Genomic DNA, 15,520 nt, shown 5'->3' with positions numbered 1-15,520 from the left:
TTTTTCCTTGACTATATGCCCAAAATATCTTTAGACTTATCGGGCCATATGTTTCAGTTTTAAGCTTAGTATGGTCCAGTGTACTAAAAACATCTCGGTTACGTATTAAACCTATAGATTCATGATACTTCCAAGATGGCGCTCACAATGCACATAGGTGAGTAGTACATCCTCTATGTTGAGTGAGGCAAAAGATAGGAAGTAACACTAGTTTCTCAGCTGTAGTAAATACTAGCTCAGGCGCCCTTTTTTCGAGCTTATAAACGCCGCCCATTTTCGTCTTCTTCCTCTTTGCCTCGGAGTAACACGGGTTTGCGAGACACCTTTATAAGGAAGACGTGCAATTTTGAAGGTTAGTACGGATTTGTTAGAAGCCAGATGGCCCCCCCGGGGACCAGCTCAGGATTACCGTTGTGACATAGCTTTTATAAAATTAATGGGATTGTGCAAAATCTATACGGAACCCCTTGTTTTTCTTCTTAGGGTTGCGTTAGTGTAAATGACAAAATCCGCGTTAATGCACATGGTTCTGTCCGCTATTTACTAATGCGGACTCAGTATAAAAGCCCTTCCGATTTCCGTGTTTGGAGCTAACTAGTCCATAAATATCTGTGCATTCACAACTAATAGACTGCGGGTACAGCTAATGAGGGGGCTATTTTGCAAGTGTTTCCGACGGCAACTTGAGATAAAAGCCTTGCCTACTTTAATAACATTAGAGGTGTAGTTAGGGAAGTATAATTCTTATTGTGACGGCTATTTTGGAGTTTGATTATGTGCTAGGATTATAGTGACACCGTGGGTTTTTTTTATTTGCAGGTTGCTACAGTGACGCTTAAGAAAAATCAGGAATTTTGTACCTAAGGAGGGATTACTGCACACTAAAATTTATCTGAAAAATACGTCTCTCGTAAGGTCAGTTTGGACGTATTCTGTGCAAGTATTCTTTTGTCTCAATACAGTTTTGCAAAATACCAATGTTTGTTCCTGGTTGGTGTGTTCCCTCCTACAGGAATGACGAGAGTGACGCATACTATATCATCATCCCTAGTGAGAAGGGACCCACCCCTTTAAGAGGACAATTCACAAAAATTATTTTGTGGCAACAATTAGAAATATAGAAGGTGGGTTTTCTGTAATCTTAGGAGTTACTATGCACTTCATATTAGTATAGTTACTTGACAGTTTACGCCTTTATGTCCTAGGAGTAAGAATTTATTGTCGCAAACCTGTATTGCTGAAAATCCCAGTACCACTGACTGAATTTTAAGAATAATATCGGTCATATAGAGTGTAAATGAAAAGTAAGTAGTGCTTATGGTTAACTTAGAACTAGGACTTTAGTAGATCACACTGGTTGGGTATTTTGGGATTCTGTTTCTTCTGTTTTTATAGATCTTTGGTCAGATACCAAGCAACATATACCCGTACAATTTATGATGAACTTTTACCTCTTTTCTGCATGTCTTGTTTTTAAATTAACTTGGTGAAGGTTTCTACTTTTGAATACGGTATACCTAAAATCACTGGCACCATGAAACAAATTAGTCTCTCTTTGTCTAAAATCTGGTTTGGAGACCTTTCATAAGTGTGTTACCATTGGCTGGCTCATTTGTAAATATGTACATTTTTGTTTTAAAAATGTTGTTTCTATATATGCACAACAATATCTATTTTCTGATTTCAGATCCCCTGGCTTTGGTTATGTAAGGAATGTCCGTATCTATATAGGTCCTGAGGAAGGTGGTGGACAACCCACCGAAACGCGCGTCGACCTTGCGTGAAATCTATCTTTAACAACTGGTGGCTTTACATTAAGCAAAAAATCTTCTCTTGTTTTTGCCATATGATATCAAGAATTATTTAGATACTGCATTCGTATGGAGTGTGTGGTTGTTAATAAGTTAGAATGAGTGATATGGTATGAGTGTATTTTATTGTTGTGGTTTTATAGCCAAGGGGCTATTTATTATATAACCTTTTTGTATTTGTTGGAATATGTTTTTTGCACATGAGTATATATAAAAAGACAAAAAGATGTTATAAGAAATGAAAATGAAAACCAAATAATGATGAATTCATAAAAAATGAAAATGAGGAATAAAGAATGATGAAATAAAATACTAAAGAAATATTTCTCATTAGTTTTGAGGTTATTGTTGTGTGTGAATAAAATGAAATGAGCAAACTATGTGGATAGTTCAAAGTATATAGGTCATGAGGGAATTTCTTTAATAATTGTTATTCTTTTCCCCTCTTTTCCCTGACCTCAAAGCAAAGTTAGAGGGGTCCCCTCCTTTATGTGGTCTAATAATTTTATACCCAAAGCCTCTCCCTGCTAGGATACCCCAAAGAAAATTCCAGACCACCCGGTCAAAGGCCTTCTCTGCGTCGAGCAGGATCATGGCCATCTCCCCCCCCGTGGCAGCCTGGGAGTCGAACAGAGCTATTGCTCTCCTTGTATGATCCGTCGTACCACACCCAGGGACAAACCCATGCTGCCACGAGGAGACAAGACCGCCAATGATCCTTCCCAACCTTTTAGCCCATATTTTAGAGTACAATTTGGTATCCGCATTGATCAGCGAAATAGGGCGGTAAGACCCCAGTTTCTCCCTGGGTTTCACCTTCTTGTGGAAGATTACTATGTTGGTTTCCCTCCAAGAATCTGGGATCCCTCCTGAGCACAATACACCATTAATAGGTCCACAAACGTCGTGGTGATCTCAGATTCAATACATTTGTATACCTACAGGGGAATCCCATCTGGGCCCGCCGCCTTACCCGAGGCTAACTCCTGTAATGCTGCTGAGATCTCACGCCCAGTAATATCCCTATCCGGCTCTTCTCTCGCTAGATCATCTAGTCTGGGGCCATTGTCCCCGCACTCCTCCCCCTGGTATCCATCACGATCTTCCTCGTCATACAAACTTTGATAAAAATTCTTACAAATCTGTAGTATCTCCTTAGCCTCAGTATATTCTTTACCATTTTCTTCTATACTAGAGATTATATTCTTGGCTTTTTCTTGTCTTAGTCGTAACGCTAAAGCTCTACCTGCCTGTTCGCCCATTTTGTAGCGCTTGGCCCTAGATGTTTGATATTCGCCAATCGCCTTCTGCGTTACCACCTTCTGCAGCTCTGCTTTAACAGTCAACAATTCCCATTGGCTCTCACTGCCATCTCCACCATGGGCAAAATCCGTAATGTGCTGATATTCTGTGACAGCTAATTTCCTCATTATTGTCTCCACCTCACTTCTATCCTCCCTTCTTAGCCTAGCAGAGCAGCTTATGGATTCGCCCCTTAAGGCCACTTTAAATGCCTCCCAAACACCATTTTGTGATGTACTATATCTATTAGCAGCAAGAAATTCACCAGACCATTTCGTAAGATGCTCTACGAATCTGTTGTCCGCCAGTAGCCTCCTTTCAAAGGTTCAGCTAGTCCTTTTCCTTTCTACCTTATCCAATTTGTAGGTTAGTACCAGTGGATTATGGTCCAAAATTATTTTCGGGAGTTTGTGTATTCCTACCCTATTTATTTCTGGACATCAGATAAAGAAATAGTCTAACTTGGTGTATTTCTGGAAGGGGTTTGAGAAGTATGTAAAGCCTGGGTTTTGCGGCTCTTTAACCCCCCAAACATCCTTCAGCCCATGCGAGGTGATGAGAGCCTTTACTGCCCGGAAAACTCTCGGTTTCAGTCGTGCAAATGTTGCTTTGTTACCCCAGTCCGCTGAGATGCTTAGATCTCCACGGAATATTGTGGGGATTGACCAGCTGGCTAGCGCTACTTCTAGGAGGTCATAAATCTCTGGATCATCTTTATTTGACCCGTAAACTACGCACAATATATAGCCCATTTCAAGCTCCGCTATTACCCATCTTCCATAACAATACGCTTTAATCTGTTTTGCCCCTCCCAGGGACGTTCTTGCTAAAATTGCGGCTCCCCTGATTGTAGACGATTGCGTTGAACATGCAATCAGCTCAAAACCACTAAGGAACACAAGATTCTTTTTAGCCCAAGGGAGATGGGTCTCTTGGAGACAGAGAACGTCAATTCTATTATATTTCACAAAATGAGCCAATCTTTGACGTTTTCTCCAGTCATTCGTCCCACCTATATTAATTGTACATATTCTAATGTTCACCATCCTGAAGGTCTAATTGACCACCTACATTTACCTGAACCTTATGCAACCTGTCCTTCGCTGGGCCTATAAATTGTCCAGAAAGAGAGCCAAAATATTCCAAAATGCACCATTTTTCCCCTTTTCTTGTTTTCCCCCCGACCCCCCCATCCCCCACTCCCACCCCTCTGACCCACCCACCCCACCTGCCTCGACCCCAACCTCCCCTGGAACCCCCCCAGAACCCCACTCTGTGAAGCGCTCAGACCTAGTCTGTGCACATGATGGTCTTGCAGTGTTTTGACAGTGAGGACTAATACTAAGAATGAAAACCTAAAGTTCAGATAAAGCCCTTTACCCCAATAAACATAATACCAAAATTCACAACCAAACATTATCCCCACCAATTTTTATACAACACATCAGACCTTTACATTCTAGGAGGATACCTACAACCTGCAATTGCATATTAAACCTATTTGCCTAAAGAGTCAAGGTACTCCTTCGCTTTAATTTCTGAAGTGAAATATAATGCCCTCCCCTCATTTATTATTTTAAGTTGAGCTGGATTTATCAGGAAGGCTTGGATCTTCTTATCCTGAAAAGGCTTAATCATTTCCCTCAATCGCCAACGTCGCTCAACGGTCGAATGACAGTAGTCCGGGCGACCGAAGAATGAGACCCCATCTCTGCTTCTCCTAGCATCTGGTCTAGCCTTTTCTTCGATAGACTGCCTCAAAATAAAGTTGCCAAGAAATACCAGTACTGCCCTGGGTTTGTCCCCTTCCTTAGCATTTCTTCGTATTTTGAAGGGGGTGCGGTGCACCCGCTGTAGTTCAATGGACCAATTCCAGCTGGAAAGCTCGGGAAATGCTTGCTCGAAGAGCTTGATGATATATGCCCTAATGTCGAGCCCTCGACCCCTTTGGGAATTCCCAGGACCCTCAGATTGTTCCGACAGAGCCTGTTCTCCATCTCTTCCAGCTTCCACTGTAGATCCACCACCTGAGAACAGTGAGCATTGACCTTACTAGTGGCCGCGGCCACCTCGGCTTCAGTTGATACCACTCTCTCTTCCAGATTTGATACTCTGTCGCCGGTATTGGTACACGCTTTAGATAACTTCCAGACCACGCCCTGCATCTTCCTCATTGCAGCCTGGGATTTACGATTGTCCTGGCGTGTTTCTTCCCACTGTGTGATTATCTCTTGATGGATTATCTCCAAAAGCGACATATGGGTAGGTTCTATACAGGGGCTTCCCTGCAGAGGCATGGCGGAGGAATGATCCCAGCTCAATTCACGTTGGGGATGGACCTTACCCTTTGCTACCGCCACACGTCTTAGCGCAGTTGCAGGATGATCCAGCTCGGGGTCACTCTCAGAGTCCAGATAGGAACTATGTTCATCGTCCTACTCAGACAAACCAACCCCATCTGATACCGAGAAGAAGCATTCATTTGGAGCTTTCTCCTTTTCGTTGCAAGACCCTCCCGCAGCCAGAACAGTCTCTATACTCGGGGTATCAATATTAGCCGTGGCCCCCACCTCCGTCAGCTCCACCGTATTAACCATAATGCAAACCTGCGAGGACGTTTGGAGATCACCCAATTCCGTTTCCAAAAGCACTGAGGAATTGTCATCCTTTTTTCCATACTTAGGGCTGCTTTTTCTAAGATCACCCCATCGGCTGGACCCTGAGATTTTTCTCCTATCAGAAGGGTATCCTTAGCCGGGGGTAGGGCCGGGCTGGGGGCTTCCTGGAAGTTATGGGGGGGAGCCCCCCCACCATGCTATCGTCGATTGGCACCTCATCTTGTACCTCCACCTCAGCAGGTATGCTGCCCCCGCTTCCTTGGCCTCCTTCTCCTTACCCGCCTTGGAGAACAGATCAGCGATTGAAGCTGCAGCCTGACGAGTCCTTATAGCGACCTACTGCCTCTTTTTTGATTGCTCTACCGGGGGCGTTTGGTCTCTCCGAGGGTCCTCATTTCCCTCCACCTCAGCTTCTTCACGCAAGGATTTTTTCTTCAGGGACGCCGCCTTCGATCCCGCATTAACTTTAGGGGCCATAGCTTCCTTCCATGCCTCGCTCCTCTGACAAGGTAGGCTCGGAACTCCACGGCGTCCGCTTCTTCCTTTGAGAGCCGCTCTGAGGTCCGCCGCCTTAGCACCTGGCTCCGCCCTCCTAAGCTCCCGAGATGTTTACGCCTGGGGGAGAGAGCAGCCACCGTAAGCAACAATGCCCGCAAGAGTTGTTTGGCAGACCCGCGGCAGGTAAGTGCAGTCAGCATCCCGTTCCCGACATTACTTCATCACTGTTCAAGGTGTCGGGAAATTCAAGGCTGTGCTTACTACTTCTCCATTGGGCTCTTTCCTCGCCCTCACTGCTCCACTGCAACGGCCACAACTACGCAGCTGCCATCTTGCTTCAAACAAAAAGGAACTATCGCTCAACACTGAATGAATCTCAACTGCTTTTATGCTTTAAAAGAATGGAATGAGTGCAGATTCTTCTGCAGGTTGACAGTAAGTTGCTAACTCAGTCTTTTCTGAGAAACTCCTGTATAAACATGTAGATGCAGTGCGCCAAATGCTGGACCCTGAAATAGCCACCATCTGCCATGGCCTCAACTATATGACTGCCACTGTCCATGGCACCAAAATCCAATGTTAAGCCATCTTGGTTGCAGCCTTTCAAAGACCTTGTTGTTAAAGTCATCCAAGATGTATGCAACAGTATGAGATTTCTCCATGGCGAACATGACTACTTTTGCTTGCTTCCGAGTGCCATCAATAATTTCAGCAGTGTCAACACCTACAGATATCATTTCTCTAATCCCCACAAACAGATCCAGTGTGCATTGATGCACATGTAATTAGTGGCTTGGCAACTGGTCCACATGTCTGTTGTCAGGTGGATAGTATCCACAGTACTCTGCTGCAAAACTTGACAACAATTCCAGCACATTGTGATGTAGCACTGGAACAGCAACTCTGCCAAAATAGGTTCGGCTTGGAACCTTCCAATTTGGGCAGATGACTGCCACAAATTCTAGGAAGCACACTCCTTCCGCAAAACAAAAAGGCAGGCGGTCCAGCACTAACATTTTAGCCATCTGCACATTGTACAAACTTGCCGTTGGCTGGTTGCGTTCGCACTGCCCCTCCTACCTACCCATGCCATGAATAGTAGCCTGGATTCTTTTCTTTTCTAATGCCACTGATGCAGGTGACTTCTTATGAGCAGAATGTGTTAAGCTTAATGTGCGTCTCAGCAGGGCAGTCACTGTATGCTCTTGCCTTGGTGTCTTGATCTGGCCCTTTTGCCATTGCCATGTTGCTGATGATACTAGGGACAGGGCTGATATGCATAATGAAAATGTTACCCTCTCTTCATTACCTTCACCTTCCATCATGATCAGATCGGATTCCCGTATCTCACCCCCTTCACCAACACCACTTGCAGTTTTTTAGTCACTAGGGTGCTCCTCCCAGCAGATTGTGTGGTGTTTTCTGAAATGGCTTGTTTGGCCTCTGTTACCATAGTTTGTACCAAGCTTACCCCAACTAACACTTGCTCCATAAATGGAGCATATATGACAATTTTCGACCCCTTATTTCTAACTGTGAAGAAGTCCCAAAATGGGGAGGTCAACTTTCTGATACTGGATGTCGGGAGAAGTGGCGGTAGGTAGGTTTTCTGACGTTTGCATCTCTGCACTGCCTACTTCTAAAAAGGTGGTTGTAGATGTAGGTCATTACCGGGGCCTTGCAAATATGGAAGCTAGTGGTGGTGGTGGTATCTGTGCCACATCCCTCAGAGGCAGGTTGAGCTGGGGTGGTGTAGGTCTCCACTGGACTTGAACTGGCATCCTTGTCTTCTTCAACCAAAACTCTGAGGCTTTCAAGTACCTTCTTTTTGACTAGCCTTTCCTGGCGTGTCTCAGACTGAGGCGGCATCCAAGTGGAGTCTTGATCATCAGACGGGGGCTTGGAGAAGAAGATGGTGGCGTACACCACCCCTCCTTTTTCTTGCTGGACATCTGGAAGACAATGGATCTTCTGAAAGAAGGCTTCTTCTACTTCCTCAGCATGAAGCTCAATTTCGTGAAGTGCTCCTACTTCAAGAGATATGATTATTGTTGACTGCCTCTGTGCCAGACATGGGCTGGTGTCCAGGTTGGGATGGGGCAATTGAGGTGAGAGTGCTGCTCCCGGCTTGCTCTCTGGAGGCCGGTGCAGAAGGCACCAGTTTGCCAAAAAACGTTTGGTCCACACTCCAGTGGTGGAAATAAGGTTCTTCTCCTCCCCACTGTCCACTTTCTTGGTAGCACCTTTCTGTGGGGATATCTTAAAGCTATCAGTTGGCAGATGCACTTAGCTTCACAGGCTGAAGAGATGTCCATGTTGGGGGTCAGTCACGAATCACTTCATTCACAGGCCTTCTGTCTGGCAGTACAGTCAGTGATGTCTCTTCTCTCGTGCACCTAAAAACAAACAAGCAAGAACATCATTCAAACATGGCATTGTTGAAGTTGATTTAGTAGTACAAACTAACAATATAAATTCATGTGGTTTCTTATGTTATAAATAATTAACAGTACAGTGTATCCATTTGGAAAACCACACCACCATAAACTTTCAGTACACTCAGGAAGGATAAGAAAGAGCAGCAAGAACATAAAGATGTAACTGTTTGCTTTATGTGCATCAAGTTGGGATGCGGCACTCAGAGAGGTGCAGCTGACAATAGAATAATCCTTAGGAAATGAATCCTGTTGTGTGGCTCTGCACCTAGCAGACATGGGGCTGATGCAGGATGTTAGGAAATGTGAAAAAGAAAATATGAAAGAATAAATAAATATATCAAAAGTAAAAGAAATTGTGCATTTTTTGTTATTATTTTAAATACATGAAAAATAATAAGATAATTAAGTAATTGAAGGAAAAAATGAAAAAACAATTAAAAAATTAAAGAATTACAAACATTTACAAGAAATTGAAAAAATGAAAAAAATATTTTAAAAATTAAGAAATTTACAAAACAATTTAAAAAAATTAGAATTAAGTAAAAATGCTTGTGAAATAATCATCAAAAAAATTAAAATTGAAAAAATATAATTGTGCTAAGGGAAGGAGACCACCATGAGAATTAAAACCCACTGCGATTTGGGAGGCAAGGAGTGGTGCAGTTGAAAAATGCAAAAAAAAGTGTGTAATCATATATAAAAGATTGTTCAAACAGTACATTTAGTATGAGCATTGAGCTACTAGGCCTCAAGCATAGCACAGAAAATGGCCACCAGCCACATGGTCAAACAACAAGCAGGAGACGTGCCACAACAAAGAAGACATGCGGGCCTCTGGCAAAAGCACACTGGCTGGCTACACAAACTGGCCTCCCACCACATTATCAAACAGCAAGCAAGGAGGCATGGTACCTATAAAGAAGACAAGCAGGCCTATGCCAAAGCACACTGGCTGCCTACACAAAAATAGCTACCAACTACATGGTCACAACAACTAGCAAGGAGGCATGACCACAACAAAGAAGACATGCAAGCCTATGCCAGATGGCTGGCTACAGAAAATGGCCACTGACCGCATAGTCAAACAGCAAACATGGAGGTTGTTTCACCCATGACTAAAATTGGGCCTTCTGGCTGAAAGGCCCATTGGCTGACTAGGCCACTTAGTGAACTAAATGAATGTTGCTAATTTATTTAAAATATGAAGAAAATGTACTAAACTGTACAACATGCAGGCCTATGACACAAGCACACTGGCTGCCTACACAAAATGGCCGCCATGCACATGGTCACTACAACCAGCAAGGAGGCATGGCCAAAACAAAGAAGACATGCAGGCCTATGGCAAAGGCACACTGGTTGTCTACACAAAATGGTCGCTAGTCACATGGTCACAACAACAAGAACCAGCAAGGACGCATGGCCACAACAAAGAAGCCTTGCAGGACTATGGCAAAAGCACACTGGCTGCCTTCACAAAATGGACACAAGTCACATGGTCACAACTACCAGCAAGGAGGCATGGCCACGACAAATAAGACATTTAGTCATATGGCAAAAGCACACCTGCTGGCTACTTATAATGGCTACCGACCACATGGTCAAATATCAAGCAAGAAGGCATGGCCACAATAAAGAAAAAATACAGGCCTATGGCAAAAGCACACTGGCTTCCTACACAAAATGACCATCAGCCACATGGTCACAACAACAACTATCAGCAAGAAGACATGGACTCACCAAAGAAAACATGCAGGACTATGGCAGTCATACACTGGCTGGCTACACAAAATGGCCACCAAACACATGGTCAAACAGCAAGCAAGGAGGCATTGCCACAATAAAGAAGACATGCAGGCGTTTGGCAAAGCACACTGGCTTCCTACACAAAATGGCCACCAGCAACATGGTCACAATGACAACTATCAGTAAGGAAGCATTGCCACACCAATGGCTACCGACCCCATGGTCAAACAGGAAGCAAGGAGGCATTGACACAATAAAGAAGACATGCAGGGCTATGGAAAAAGCACACTGGCAGCCTACACAAAATGGCAGCCAGCAACATGGTCACATCAACTATCAGCAAGAAGGTATGGCCGCACCAAAGAAGGCATGCAGGTCTATGCCTATAGCACACTGGCTGGCTACTGAAAATGGCCACCGACCTCATGGTCAAACAGCAAGCAAGGAGGTTGTTTCATGCACCAATGTCTAGTATTGGGTCTTCCGGCTGAGAGGGCCCATTGACAGGCTAGGCCACATAGTGAACTAAATGAATATTGCAAATGTATTAAAAAACTTGGAGAACATGTACTAAACTGTACAGCATTTTTCCTTTACAAAAGAAGAATTACAAGCAAAAAGAATAACTAGGCCACCACTGAAAATGCAGACCATTTGACACATTTGAACTTACTTGTGAAATCTCAAATACAAAGTCCTTAAATCCAATGGTATAAATGCAGCGGACAAGGAGAGTCATCCTTCCGGGTCCAAATCCAAATGAAAAGTGACCATGAGATAAACAACGCGAACATGAAGTAGGAGACTCTGGGGCACTTTATTCCTGTTGGAAAAGAACGTTTTAAAAAATGACTACTCTCACAAAAAAACAAGGCAAACAGTCCATTTGAGAAGGTTTGAAAGACCAAATTGTCATTTTGAGCAGATTTTGCTGCTTCTCGAGGAGAGACTTTTGCCCAGGTTGCAGCTATGGTCGATCACACTCACTCGCGTACATCACAAAGAAAGCGGAAGAAGTCTCTGGCGTGGCCTAAAGCTATGCTCGTGGCAGCAAAACCTCATTGGAGCTCACAGGTGCCTAGAAAAGTTCATTGGTGCTCATGAGCTCCCAACAAGTCTCTCGCTACTCCCTCATATTTCGCGCACACCAACGAAAAAATAACTCCGCTAAGTTGCGTAGTGAGGAGTTTATGTGTAACTCTGCGTGTTCTGCGGAACGCTGAGTTTGCGAATTTCACAAACTCCACGAGTGGTGCAGAGTTTTACGCCCAGGTCTAGTAAAAAATTTACATTTTGTTTCCTCTGACCATGCAGGTTTCGTGTTGAAGTTGCTCTTCAGTGGTAAGTTTACTCTATGTTCACACTACTGGACATCTGGAAGACATTCTTTACTTAAGCCCCTGCAATACAGATTTGCACATAAGACATTTAAAATGTACGTCCGAGTATGAGGCGCTTTAAGATTCTGTATATAATTTTTCAGAAAACGGTGCAAAATATTTGGGAATCTTATGAATTATGGGGCATATTATTAATGGCTGTATCTCCGTTTCAGTGGCACTTTTTACCGCTAAAGCGGTGATATTTTTATCGCCCTATTAGCAAGCTGTTGCTAACAGCTGTTAACGACAGTTTACTGGCAATATCGCCCGTTTTTTTGCCCCTTTGCTTGTCAGCGATATTTATCGCTAATGACATTCAAAGTAGGCGTTCCTCACTAAAAGTAAAGGGAAATAGTCGCAAACACAACTTCCCCCTATTTCCAATGCCCGTGAAGCAATAAAAAAGTCTCGCTAACAGAGATTATTGCTTGATTTCAACGCCTGATAAAAACTTGACTTAGCCATCTTGTCAATGGGGGGTGGATTGTTAGGTTAAGGACACACTTGCCTATTAGCAAGCTTTTCATTAGCGCAGTTGATTTAGCGCTGGTATTCTCATGCTATTTCAGGCTTTCAACGCTATCACTGGATTTTTAGAGAAAAGTGTTACTAATAACGCGCTATCTTGTCGATGAAATCCAGCGACAGACGGCGATTAAAAAAAAGCCGCAAACCTGGGTTAGCGATATTTATCACCTCTTCTTGCTAATTTGCCCCTATGTGTGCCTTCTTGAAGAGAATTGTGTCTATGATGTAACCATGAAAAGCTCATGGCTCAGAAGGATTCTACCTCATTTGAATGACATTTAAATACGTAGAATATTAGATTTCTGATATGCCTTGAACTATCAATAGTGGAGAAGGCGCAGAGGCACGGGGTCCAAAAGGCCCACTGCTCCCTAATTATGGCTGCCTTTTACTACCTATCTGGAGGCAAGTGGAACATTTTGTTGCTTATGTTCGGCGCACTACTGCCAGTCTATTACCGCGGCATAATACGTCCATCTTAATAAATATATCAACAGCTGAAAGGTGGTTAGTGAACATTTGTAAAATGCAACGCGATATGATACAATCTATACCTGCGTTTTTAATAAATTGATTTAGAAGCGCAAAAAATATGTTTTTCTTTTCGAAATCGCCATGTTCTGCATTAAGTTGTGGAACATGTGGCTAATGCATGAAATACATAAGAGTGTGGAAAACGTAAACAGCGGAATAGCATAATACCCTTGGCCATGAATTATTTAAAGGTCATTGTGGAAAACGTGGTTTCACGGTCATGGTTCTTTTCACCTCAACTTTACATTTGAAGTAGTTCCCAGAAAAGACACTTTAAATGGCAAAACGAGATCATTTTAACATGAAAGTGTTTTCAACTCAGAAAGATTAAACGTTATTGAATTAGTGCACATGCGCTGCAGCTGACATTCTGCATAATTTAACTGGTTCCCTTTCAGCTCTTGGCTGTTATATTAAAGGGTTTGACTACATTTCTTAAATGTGATCCATAATCAGTGAAAATAATGTCTTCTTTAGCAAGGAAATATTTTGTATTGGGATTCACATGCATTCATTTTTAGATCTCAGAGACTGTTCTAAAAAATCTGCAATTATTTCAAGATGGCTTTCCGACTTTAGAAGAATCCCTAACATTCTGCATTCCTTTTTAAGGGGCAATTTCATGAATTTCGAAGTACTTTCTAGTGAGAAAAGTACATACAAATATCAAATGCATTAAACCCTTCAGCAAGTCTTTCAACTATCTTTTTTTTTTAATCCTCAAACTAGACTTACAAGAAAGGCACTTTTAAAGCTAGTGTTAGACCTGGCATCTTTTGACGTGGTTCCCCCTTTCTTTTTGCATCTGATCTCCTGTTTTTGATGTGTGCTGAAATTCGTTTGTGCTGGTGTTTGGACTCTGGGCACTTTACCACTGCAGACCAGTACTAAAGTGCAAGTGCCCCTGTCTAAAATATACTGGTATTTGTTTTGTCCATGATTGGCCTATTTGATTTACTAGTCAGTCCATAGTTCAGTGCAGCGAGTGTGCCCAAGGCATGTAAATCAAACGGTACTAGTGGGCCTGCAGCACGATTCTGCTACCCACATGCCTAGCCCTATAAAAATATGTCTCAGGCCTGCCACTGCAGTGTTTGTTGGCACCATTGTTAACTGTCATGTTGACCTAGCAAGTATACCTACTTGCCAGGCCAAAGTATCCCTTTTAATACATGTAAGGAACCCCTAATGTAGTCTCTAGGTAGTCCCATGGCATAGTGCAGTGTGTTGGAAAGGTGGGACAAGTGGGTTTAAGTTTTGCATGTCCTGGTAGTGGCAAACTGCTAAGTTTGTTTTTTACTACAGCAAGGCCTATCCCTCTCATAGGTTAGAATTGGAGCTGCCTTATAACAATTTTCAAGTGTATCTTCCCATTAGGAGCTGATAGAAAATTGCAGTTTGAAGTATCTGAACTCACAATTTAAAAACACATCTTTCAGTGAAGTTGGTTTTTAAATTACAGGTCTACAAAGTGTCTGATCCTAACAAAGGTTCAAGCAACAATTTATAACATTCACAGAAACAAATAAATCAATATTTAAATAGCAAAGATAAATACTAAAAAGACACAAATGGCAGTGAGGGAACACAATTACAGCTGCACTTGCTCTCAAATCACTGTAAGTATCCGCACAGATCAATCTAAGTCGTGCCCACCTCTGTAGGTCCACTGCCACAGGACCTCAACTCAAACTGTGCACTATACTTGCTCAGAGAGGCACGTATTAAACAGCATACAGTATGCACACAAATCGCACAGATATTTTGTGGAGACTGTTCGTAGAAAATATTCTTTATTCTTGATCCACACAGCCAGCGTGTTTCACCCACAGGCGCTTCCTCAGGGCTGTTAAAACAACAATAAGATTGCTAGTACACAACATATCAGAGAGTACAATTGGTTCAACCCCTCACCAAGTGTACATTAGTGAATATAATAAACACAAGGGGGTCGATTCCGATTCGGGAAACTAATCTGTACGACCATTCGAATTCGTAGCCCTTTCCATACGAATCATACAAATCTGTCCGAATCGCGTAGTACGATCCGTAGGAAAAAAATACGTCCGAATCTTTGCGAACCGTACGAAAAAAAAGGAAAAATCCGTACAATACTGACCCTCACGGTGAACCGTACGAATCGTAAACATGCTGTACGACCCGACAAGTACGATCCAGACCGGGGAACTAGAACGCGATTCGTACGGAAAACATCATATGAGCAATTCGTACGGAGAGCCACACAATCACATACGCAGCGTACCCTTGCAATCATGGGGGTACACCCCGTACCCCTATGCACCGTACCCCTATGTACCGTACCCCTAAGCACTGTACCCTTACGCACCGTACCCCTGCAACCATGGGGTTTACTCGCGTACCCGGGGGAGGGGGTCTGTTTCGTAAGCGGTTCGAGTCGAAATCTTTTACAGATGTTTTGAGCTCCTGTAAAAAAAAAGTCGTACGGAGTGTTGACGTGGCGAATCGTAGTTGCTGGGTCAGAAAAAGGTGCTTCAATCTGTACGGACGTCGCGTACTACGTGTTCCGAATGCGATTCGTATGGATTTTTAAGTCGTATGGTCTTTCGTATGATTCGTACTCAGATCTGCTTTGGGTTCGGATCGTACTTCATTGTACTTACGGGGACGTTTAAGGTGTATGA

Source organism: Lissotriton helveticus, chromosome 4_1 (genome assembly GCF_964261635.1).
Source record: "Lissotriton helveticus chromosome 4_1, aLisHel1.1, whole genome shotgun sequence".
NCBI classification, from domain to species: Eukaryota; Metazoa; Chordata; class Amphibia; order Caudata; family Salamandridae; genus Lissotriton; species Lissotriton helveticus.
The sequence above is the reverse complement of the archived record's forward strand: the minus strand, read 5'-3'. Positions refer to the sequence as shown.